The sequence below is a fragment of the Triticum dicoccoides genome, chromosome 7A (assembly GCF_002162155.2).
Source record: "Triticum dicoccoides isolate Atlit2015 ecotype Zavitan chromosome 7A, WEW_v2.0, whole genome shotgun sequence".
Taxonomy (NCBI): domain Eukaryota; kingdom Viridiplantae; phylum Streptophyta; class Magnoliopsida; order Poales; family Poaceae; genus Triticum; species Triticum dicoccoides.
Window position 1 is genome coordinate 675,856,415 of NC_041392.1, and position 9,611 is coordinate 675,866,025.

Consider the following 9,611-nt stretch of genomic DNA (forward strand, 5'->3'; position numbering starts at 1 on the left):
GAGCTGATACATAGTTCGGTGCTATCAGAGGTCCAAATTTCAGTGATGTGTAGTCTCTCTTTGTGCTTGTCTAGTTTCCTTACGTCTCGAGTAGGTTAGTCTCTGGTTGTGCCTGTTATGGATGAATGTACACTACAAAAAAATACACTTTCGTGATGATACGTGTTTTTCACAGTAGGTCGCTTTTTTGTCATGCATGTACATCCATGACAAATTTATGATAGAATTAAGATAGTCATACATGTGCTGTTGTAGAAGTGTTCCATGACATTACCAAAATTATCATCATGGAAGTGTCCACTTCCAGACGATAAATCACGCGTCACAGAAGTGCTTTCGTCAAGGGTGACCGACATGTGGCATCCACCGTAACGGAACACCGTTAAGCTATCGGGTCGGGTTTTCGATCCGATAACCCGTTAATAGCCCCGACCAATGGGGATTTTCCACGTGTAAAATCATCATTGGCTAGAGGAAACACGTGTCGGCTCATCGTCGGGACAGATGTCATCCACTCACTGGACAGAAGGCGCCTATGATACGTCGACATGTGGCACGGCCCAACAAGTTTAAATGGGCCGGCCCAACTAAAGGCCCACAAGATTTTGCGGACCATAATGGGCCGGCCCAGCTAAAGGCCCATGAGATTTTGCGGACCATAATGGGCTGGCCCAGCTAAAGGCCCACAAGATTTTGCGGGCCATAATGGGCCGGCCCAGGTAAAGGCCCACAAGATTTTTGCGTGCCATAATGGGCCGGCCCAGGTAAAGGCCCATAAGATTCTTGTGGGTCATAATGGGCCGGCCCAGCTAAAGCCCCACGAGATTTCGCCGACATTAATGGGCCGGCCCAGCTGTAGGCCCACAAGATTTTGAGGACCCTAGTAGGTTGGCCCATTAACTGGCTGCCATGTTTTGGGCCAAATGCCGGCCCAAATTTGATCCGGTCCAATGGCCTGCCACGCTCCGGGCCTAATAGTGGCCCATATGAGATCCGGCCCATTAAAAGCCTACCACTTTCTGGGCCAAATTACGGCCCAGATCAGGTCCGGCCCTTTAAGAGGCTTTGGGCTCAATTATGGCCCATATCAGATTCGGCCTGTCAACTGGACAATATGCTTTTGGGCCCACTTGCTAAAGGCCCACTTAGTAATTCGGCCTGATATTAGCTTTGGCCAGTTAAGGGCCCGTTTAACATTTCGGCTCTATATTAATTTCGGCCTGTTAAAAGCCCGTCATATAATTGGGCCTAACTATGGCCCGGTTTGCATCCGGCCTGCTCGTAGTCGATATCTGATTGGGCCAAACAAGGACCCAGACAATTTTGGCCTGTTAAAAGCTCGTGATTTGATTCGCACAATCATGGGCCAGGGTTCATTTCGGGTTGCTGCGTAACTAGTAGGAATTAAGAACAAACCTACTCTATACAATAAAGAAATTACGGCATAGTAACTAAGAATAAACCTACACTACACAATAAAGGATTTAAGGTATATTACATCCACTGGGCATCAAAGTTCGCCACCAGTGATCATAAAGCGCAACGAAGAAGCAGATTACAAAAACTGGGCACCATTGCAGCGTAACGAAATAATATTGAACCGAGACCACTTCCAAGATAGTTCAAGAAAGGTTAGCCTTGCGGGGGAACTGCTGCGCAAGCTGCTGAGCAAGACTGTGAGACCGGCCTAGCATGTCGGTCATAGCTTCTAGGTGTAGTTGTTTAGCGATGAGGTTCTCATTGGTGTTCTCCGCAATCTTTCTTAGAGATAGGACTTCAAGTCGAAGTTGAGTTGCAGAATGCCTTTCTGCTAGAACTTGGGACTGAAGAAGTCGAACTGATTCAGACAATGAATTCTGTGAGCTTGTCTGACTGTTAATCTCAAGTAACTTGAACACTGCATCAAGACAAGATTTTGGGGTTGTTTCGCTATCTTCAAGATGTTTTGCCTTCTTTGCTGCAATATATGTTGGGTTTGTCTCACAGCCTTCAGCAGACTTGTGCATGCCATCAGGCATATCACCCTGAAACAAAGCAGAGAGATGACATGTTTTGCACGTGTATAGACAAAGATGATAACTGTTCTGTCAATTCTATCCAATTTCAAATTAGAAAATAAAGAGTATGTTCAAAATATCAATAGCATAATTTGGCATTGTTCATAATGCGGGGAGCTTCACCACACTACTGGATTACCATGTCAACATAACAAGCATAGATGAAGGGCAAAGAAAATCATTGTATCTATTTTGGATAATGTGCATGGCATGTTGTTCATATCACCAGCCACATCAGTAAGATAAAACAGGAGATGACAAGGTGCAAACGTGGGCTGCTTCACCACACATTAGATTATAGATCCACAAAAACAAGCATACATATAGGGAGTATTAAGTAATGTGCATGGTATGAATAAGGAATTTGGTTTTACAAGTAAAACTTAGAACTTACGGTTCTTACGAACATGCATTTTGGTAGAAACAACAAACTAAACAACAGTAAACGATAGGGAGTGTGAGCAAATTAAACAGCAGTTGAGGATAAAGGCTTTAGAAGGACTGACTTACATTAACAGTTAACACCGGCTTTATAATGCCCTTCTCCATGGCAAGGGAAGGATAACTCAAGAATTTCAGCACATAATCTTCTTCATAAGCATTGCTTGTACTCTACATTTTGTAGAAAGTAATTATAGATATGATAATACTAGAAGGGATAGAGGATAATGAAGATAAGATGCAGATTGATGCTACATAATTAACTACCAATCCCTGGAAGTACAAGCGTTACAGGACAAAATGTACTGACAAGAGCAATGGGCTACACTTCTGCACTGGCATTGTCTGTGTATTCTACTTGTTGGTAAGATTAAATATAGATCTGATCTTTTTTAGTAAATGGTGGGCGAGGGAGATAAGATGCATAATGCTACAAAATGAACCAATCCCTCTTCCCATAATACAAGAGTGTTTTGAGCACTGGTGTACTATATAAAACGTTCTTATATTATGGGACGGAGGGAGTAGTTGTTAATGTAAGTACAGTGATAGACCACGTTCAGTCCTTACAAGAGGACTGCAGAGCTAAACCTCTTCAAAAGCATTGGGTTGATTCTAAATTTATGTAAGAGTCCATACGGATCTTATAATGTCCACCAAATGGACGATTACGAGGCTAACATGTGCAGTGATGCTACATAATCAAACAACTATGAAAGTAAATATGGTCATACAGGGCAAGAGGTACTCACAAGAGCGATGAAGTGTGCAGTATAGTTGCGAGATTCTGTGGTCCCTTGAGAACGAATGTCCTTCTGCTAACAGTTTTCATACAAGTGAGACATTAAGGCAAATGCAGAAATGTAGTTCAAATTGTGATGTGATATCATAGACAGTACCTTACGCTGCAGCTAAGACCAATGTGTAACAAGATTATTCCAGTCACCGTCGGATAAATGTAGCACCGGAGACTTTACAGAAATTTCGTTCAGAGGCTTGCCATCGAAGTGCGCTTGCCTCGGGTAGGAACGATACTTCATCAATGAGTGCTTGAAAAGCGCAACCAACCCTTGCTCGTCATCACAATCCAGTTTGCGCCTCGCCTATTTAAAAGAATGAAATCTTATGTCTTCTGTCAGCAGAAACATATCCAGTAATGACCATGAATAACATTAGTACATTACTTACGCGTAAGTTGCGGAGGAAGACTGGAAATTGTTCTGTGTCTGCGGTATAATCTTTCCATGAAGGAAACATGCGCACAAAGTTCCTGACAACAACATAAGCTTCGCCTTCTAAACTGGGAAGAAATGGAACAGGGGTCCTATTTGCTGCAATTGGGGCTCTCTGGTTCGAAAAGGGATTTGGCAACTGGATTTGGTGTACTCTTTGCTGGAATGGGGGTTTTGCGTCGTACAGCTGGTGCTATTTCAACTGGCATAATCATATTGTTTGCTGCAGTTGGGGTCTGCTGAGTTGGGGCATCAAAAATGACCAGTGTAGTAGGGCTAGAGTCTGCTAGAGTTGGGGTATTTTGTGGGTCAGGTGATATTGCAACTACACCTAATGGGCTATTTGATTTATCAGGTGCCACTACCTTTTCTAAATACTTTGCTTATGCTCCTCCACGATCAGCAATCGCCCTCTTCCTTTTGAACGTCTGATACACAAGAACAACATTTGAATGGATAAATATGGTATGATGACAGATGGAATATGTACTGAAAATGGATAGGCAGGGCGTATTCACATACACGGTGTGTAAACTAAGCTAATGGCAGTTCAACGAAGTAGAAGCAATGCAAAGCATCAGTTGCAAGATATGTGTGAGCAATGTAACCTTGGAAAGTTAGAGCAAGTACCTTGATGGGTGAATAAGATAGGGCATCTTCCTCTGACTCCTCCAATAGGGAGCTACATTGACTTAGGTCTCCCTCTAGCTCAGAATCACTGTTAGGATCATATTCTGAGCATGAATCTGTAGGTGGAGAGTGTTTGCATTGCATTGCATCCAGACTTGATTTCAGTCCCTTAATGCCAAGTTTGACAGCCATGGCATTGTTCTGCTTTATTCTTTCCATGCGCGCAAGCTCATAATCATTATGATGCTGTTCAGAATATGAGATTCATGAAAACATAAAAAGTAGTCAGATTATCTATGGAATGCATTGCGGTTTCAACTCGGAGAGTGTCTCCCTATAAACCCCTGCATATGCAAAGTTCACCTCCCCAACCGTGCTGACCAGACCACACACAGAGATACACACCCGAGCGGCGAACATGCATTTTCGAAACTAATTTAGGAACATTTAGCTGACCAATTAAACAACTCTGTTTTAATAATATTAGATTCGTATTTGAACAACTAAGCTTGTTTAGCTTGATGGGTGGAGCAGTGTTATTATGACACGAAGCATGTATTCTGATCGTATAGTGATCATAAAAGGGGGAAACTCTAAGCACATTTTTTAGCAAAAGAGGGTTTCCCCTCCGATTTCTATTAAAGAAACCACCACGGAACCAACATGATCAATTAAACCCTAAGCCTGATCAATTAAACCGTATTATGGCTGTGCCATGGCAGATTTGAAGCTGCAAACGGGAGAAATGATATTTAGAATCCATTGTTTGCTTCGAACTAAGAACTAAATTCTAAGAGCTGAAAAGAAACTAGAGTAACCAAGTTAAGATCTATTTTCTGGTTGAGATCAAAAAGTTGAGGAGATATGAAGTACCACCTCTTTTGCGGCCCCGTGTAGGCATCGGGGGTGCGATGGCTGTCGGTGGCGTTGAAGCAGATCTGCGACGGTAGACGGGTGCATCAAGGGATAAGTCCCATTGCGGTGGAAGAGAAGGTCGTGTGAGCGGCCCCGGCAAAGAGGACGACGACGCCGATGAAGCGAGAAGACGCAATGCAAGGCTATTGGTTCGTCACCATGGATGAGAAACGTCCATCTCTAGCAGTGGACGACGCGGTCTTGGTAGGCGCTCCGGCATGGTGGAGGATGGTGGCGATGGATGTGGTGGAGGACGGCGGCAATGGATGGGGTGGCGGACGGAGGCTGGTGTGGGAATGGGGTGTTCTAGCACGGACGGTGTATGAATGGGAAAATGGAGGGAGAGGTACGGGGAACCATGTTTTTGGGACGTGCCTGTCTGAAATATGGGAAAGTTACGAACTTATCCCCCGTTTCAAATTTGGATGTCTCGTTGGTTGGGGATAGGACAGTAATCTCGCATCTCCCAAATATTTGCCGGTAACTATTTCGGGCGAGGAGAGGGTGTTTTGCCGCCCACGGTCGGCGCCCATGGTGTATGAACGGGGCTGACAGGTAGGGCGGTTGTGTCACGTCTGATGGAAGTTACACATCTGCCCCTATTTAAAATATTAGCCTACATCTATTTCGGACGAGGAGAGGGTGTTTTGCCGCCCACCGTGTATGAATGGGGAATGGAGGGAGAAACAGAGGTCTTTCGGACGAGCTTGAATCAAATGAGTTTTGCCGCCCATGTTTGACGCCCATCGTGTCGGAATGGGCTCAGAGGCGGTCGTGTCACGTCTAATTGAAGTTACTAACCTACCCCTATTTAGAGCAGTGGAAATCGGGTCGATGGATTGTCCGTGTAATGGGTAGACAGTAATTTCCATCTCCCAAACACTTGGCTTCGGGCAGCCGATGTGGGAGTGGACATTTTGCTGTTTCTTTCAAATTTTGGGACAATAAGCATCCACGTTTACCCTGGCAACTAAATTCGAATCCATTTTGTATTCCTATATGAATCTTTATAAATCATTCTATGTGTTTTTATATATCTTCAAAAGGACGACAAAGATGTATTCCACTGTCATATATGAATATGGTTTACAAATGCCGATACTCAAATTCAGAAACTAGAATCCAGTTAAGGTGAATTCAAATATTTGGAACACTTCATGTCCAGCTCAAATGTCACACGCAGCATAATGTGTACTCCCATTTAGATATGTACACAAGCGATGTATCAAGATTCAAATACCGAGTCAATCAACCAAGAATGTACGAAACTAACAGACATATAAACACTTATAGAGTATATGGATCAATAATATCAACTAACATACATAAGCCAGGCCGCTGTACTTTTTTTGGCTACAACAGCATCCTTTTTTTAGCCAGCATCTTGGCCCTTTCCGATGCGTGCCACTTATGGTCCATCTATACTACTATTGCTGAATGCACATTCAGCCCGATCGGCATATTTATAGGTCTGGCACAGCAATCCAAATGAAATGTCTCCGAGTCTTATCAATTAATATAGACTTGTGCTCAAATAAAATTACAAACAAAAAAACAAAAAAAACAATTATTACATGATCTCTAAAACAAATGGTTTGATTGATTACATGAACAGACAACACAAAGGTTATTCAACTATGGAAAGAACATTTCACCTGTGATTTACCAAGTAGGAATTTAATTTTCTTTTTTCCTTCAGGACCTTAACAATCTGGTCAGTCTCAGCTTCCTTCGTTTTGAAATCCATCAAATATTTAATGGTTGTCTTGAGTACTGCTTGTGATTGTGTTGTTTGCTTCCTCAACATGTCAACTTCATCTCTAAGTGCAGAAGCAGAATCTCTTTCTACCACTAGTTTAGCCTCTAGAGCATCAGCAGTTGGCAATCCATAATGCACGATTGGGCCGGTGCCACTGCTGTGGGATGATGCAACGTCCATGGGGACCTCGCTCTTTGATCTTAGGCTAACCTGTTTTGCCATTAAAGTTCCGATTGGATTCAGAAAAGTTGAAGTTAGCAAAACATCTCAACTGGGAGTTATAACAGCAAACCAGTTAAACAAACAAGGAATTAAAGAGTTTCAATTGGATGCTGAAAAGTAGTTATTAACATCATTGTAACCCGTTGTTGCAGCAACAAAGCAGTTAAACAAACAAGTAGATATTTAAGTTAAGGCAAACACGTAATTCTTAATAGTAAGTATCAAACACATAGATAGGCGCGGTCTACAATATGATTAACAGGCTGTGTCATTATGTAATCAGTAGCAAACTAAATTAAGCCAAACAACGTAATTGAACAATTTTGCAATAAGTGGCTAACTAAAATTCCGAGAAGCGGGTAACTGAACTTACGCTAGTTTTTTGTACAGGCACACTGCAACTTCTTTTTCGCTTACAAGGTTATACGAAGGAGTCCATGGCATCAATTGCTTGGATACACAGTCCCAATACTTCTTTCTTCCCACACTGCATGGGTAAGTCGAATGGTTAATCTGGTAAGATGGTGCGTCCTTGATATGTTTATATGAGGACGTGTAGTCAGACTAATTGTAGCCAAACACATCACACTAGCTTTTACTGTATATTTCATGCGGTTACTTTTGGCATATCGAGATCTAAGCAATCTACAATAGGATGAAAAGACTGGCATCCTTCACATTATTGGCAAACTCAGTTCATAGAAACAAGCAATTCAACCATTCTGTGGGTAAATCAAAAGCGCCACTAGAATATTTTTCACTATCCAATCATACACGCAAAAAGGGGCGACACAACCATAGGGGCTGGTATGGACGGCCGCCTCAGGTGGCTGGAAAGTGTGCACCTAGTTTGAGTCGTCCAGGTTGGCCCATGCTAGTTTTGTTCGTCCCAACGCACGAGCAGGCAATGTAAAAAATGAAGAAAAATGTTTCAATTTGGATGGGTCAATAACATAAGTGCAAGGCAGGCCCTATAGCAGGCTCGCGGCCCAAACGAGCGCCTCCCATATCGATCGACAACAGGAAAAATCCCAATTCATTCGCTCCAGCCTCCAGTCTGGTTCACTCCTAACCTAGCCGTCGCTGGACAGACCAACACAGCACTTCCTCGCGCCCTCGTTGGAGGGCAGTCGCCGGGCTTCAAGCGAACGGAAGGACAAGAAGATGAAGATCCAACCCTGGGTGTAGCCTGCTTGGGAGGCAGCGGCGGCAGCACGGGCATGGCATCGAGCTTGCGCAAACGGACAGTCGCAGCTTGCAAGAGTAGCATGCGGAATGAGCAGGTACATCACATCCCTGATTATATCTAATTCAACTCTTCAATTTTTGGTCAATAGTTAAACCTGACGGTGTTGTAAAACTGCTTGTATGTAGGGAATCTATGAGAAAATGAAACCAATTTCTACTTATTTTATAACTCCCCCAATCAATACTGAACTGACTGAATCTGATGTATCTAATCAAGTTTCCGGTGCAAACATACAAGCTCATGTTGTTCTTGAGCCTGAAGTGTCTAATGAACAGACTGCTAATGAAGGATTTGATGCAAACATTTTACATGCTCCTGGTGATGAACATATAGTGTCTAATGAGGGATCTAATGCAAGCATTTTGCAAGCTCATTGAAGGATTTAGTGTCTAATGATGATCTACTATGTTGAGAGAGACAGAGATTTGCAGGCATTGATGGCAAGCAAATTATAGTGCATTTTCATAGCTTGAGGAAACGTCGAGGCCATCTACCAGAAAGTCCCCGTATCATGACAACATAGCATAAATACTTTTCTAATCTGTTGTTTGAAACTATTGTCATACTTGTGCAGGATAGATATATTGATATGCAGTTTGCGCACTGGTTATACGTGCAATTACACTTCGATATTTTCAGCCAGAGAACGAATAATTCAAGCAGGTACATACCATGTTTGTAGTCCTTGTACACCATGTTGCATTTTGTGTTTTTTGGTGCTTGCATCATTTAGTGTTTATAATCTGAACTGCTTTGGATCATTAGCTGGTTTTCAAAGTGCATGTAGCTTCACATTTCTCAAGTTATGTTGATTTCTGGAGTGCAAGTGCCTTCGTATTTTTTAAGTTAAATGTTCGCCCCTGGTAACTTGAATTCGTGGATCAGCCACTGCACACAAATCATACATGAATGCCAGTACGAATTAAATGAAATGCAGGGACTTACGCTAGCTCGTTGTACAGGCTCACTGCAGCTCTGCTTGCGCTTGGGATGTTTCATGTACAAGTCCATGTTACCACTTGCTTGGATGTGCAGGCCTTGTGGTCCTTGCATCCCCCTCTGCATTTTTGACACGGCGAATGGTTGATAAAATAAGAGGAATCGAC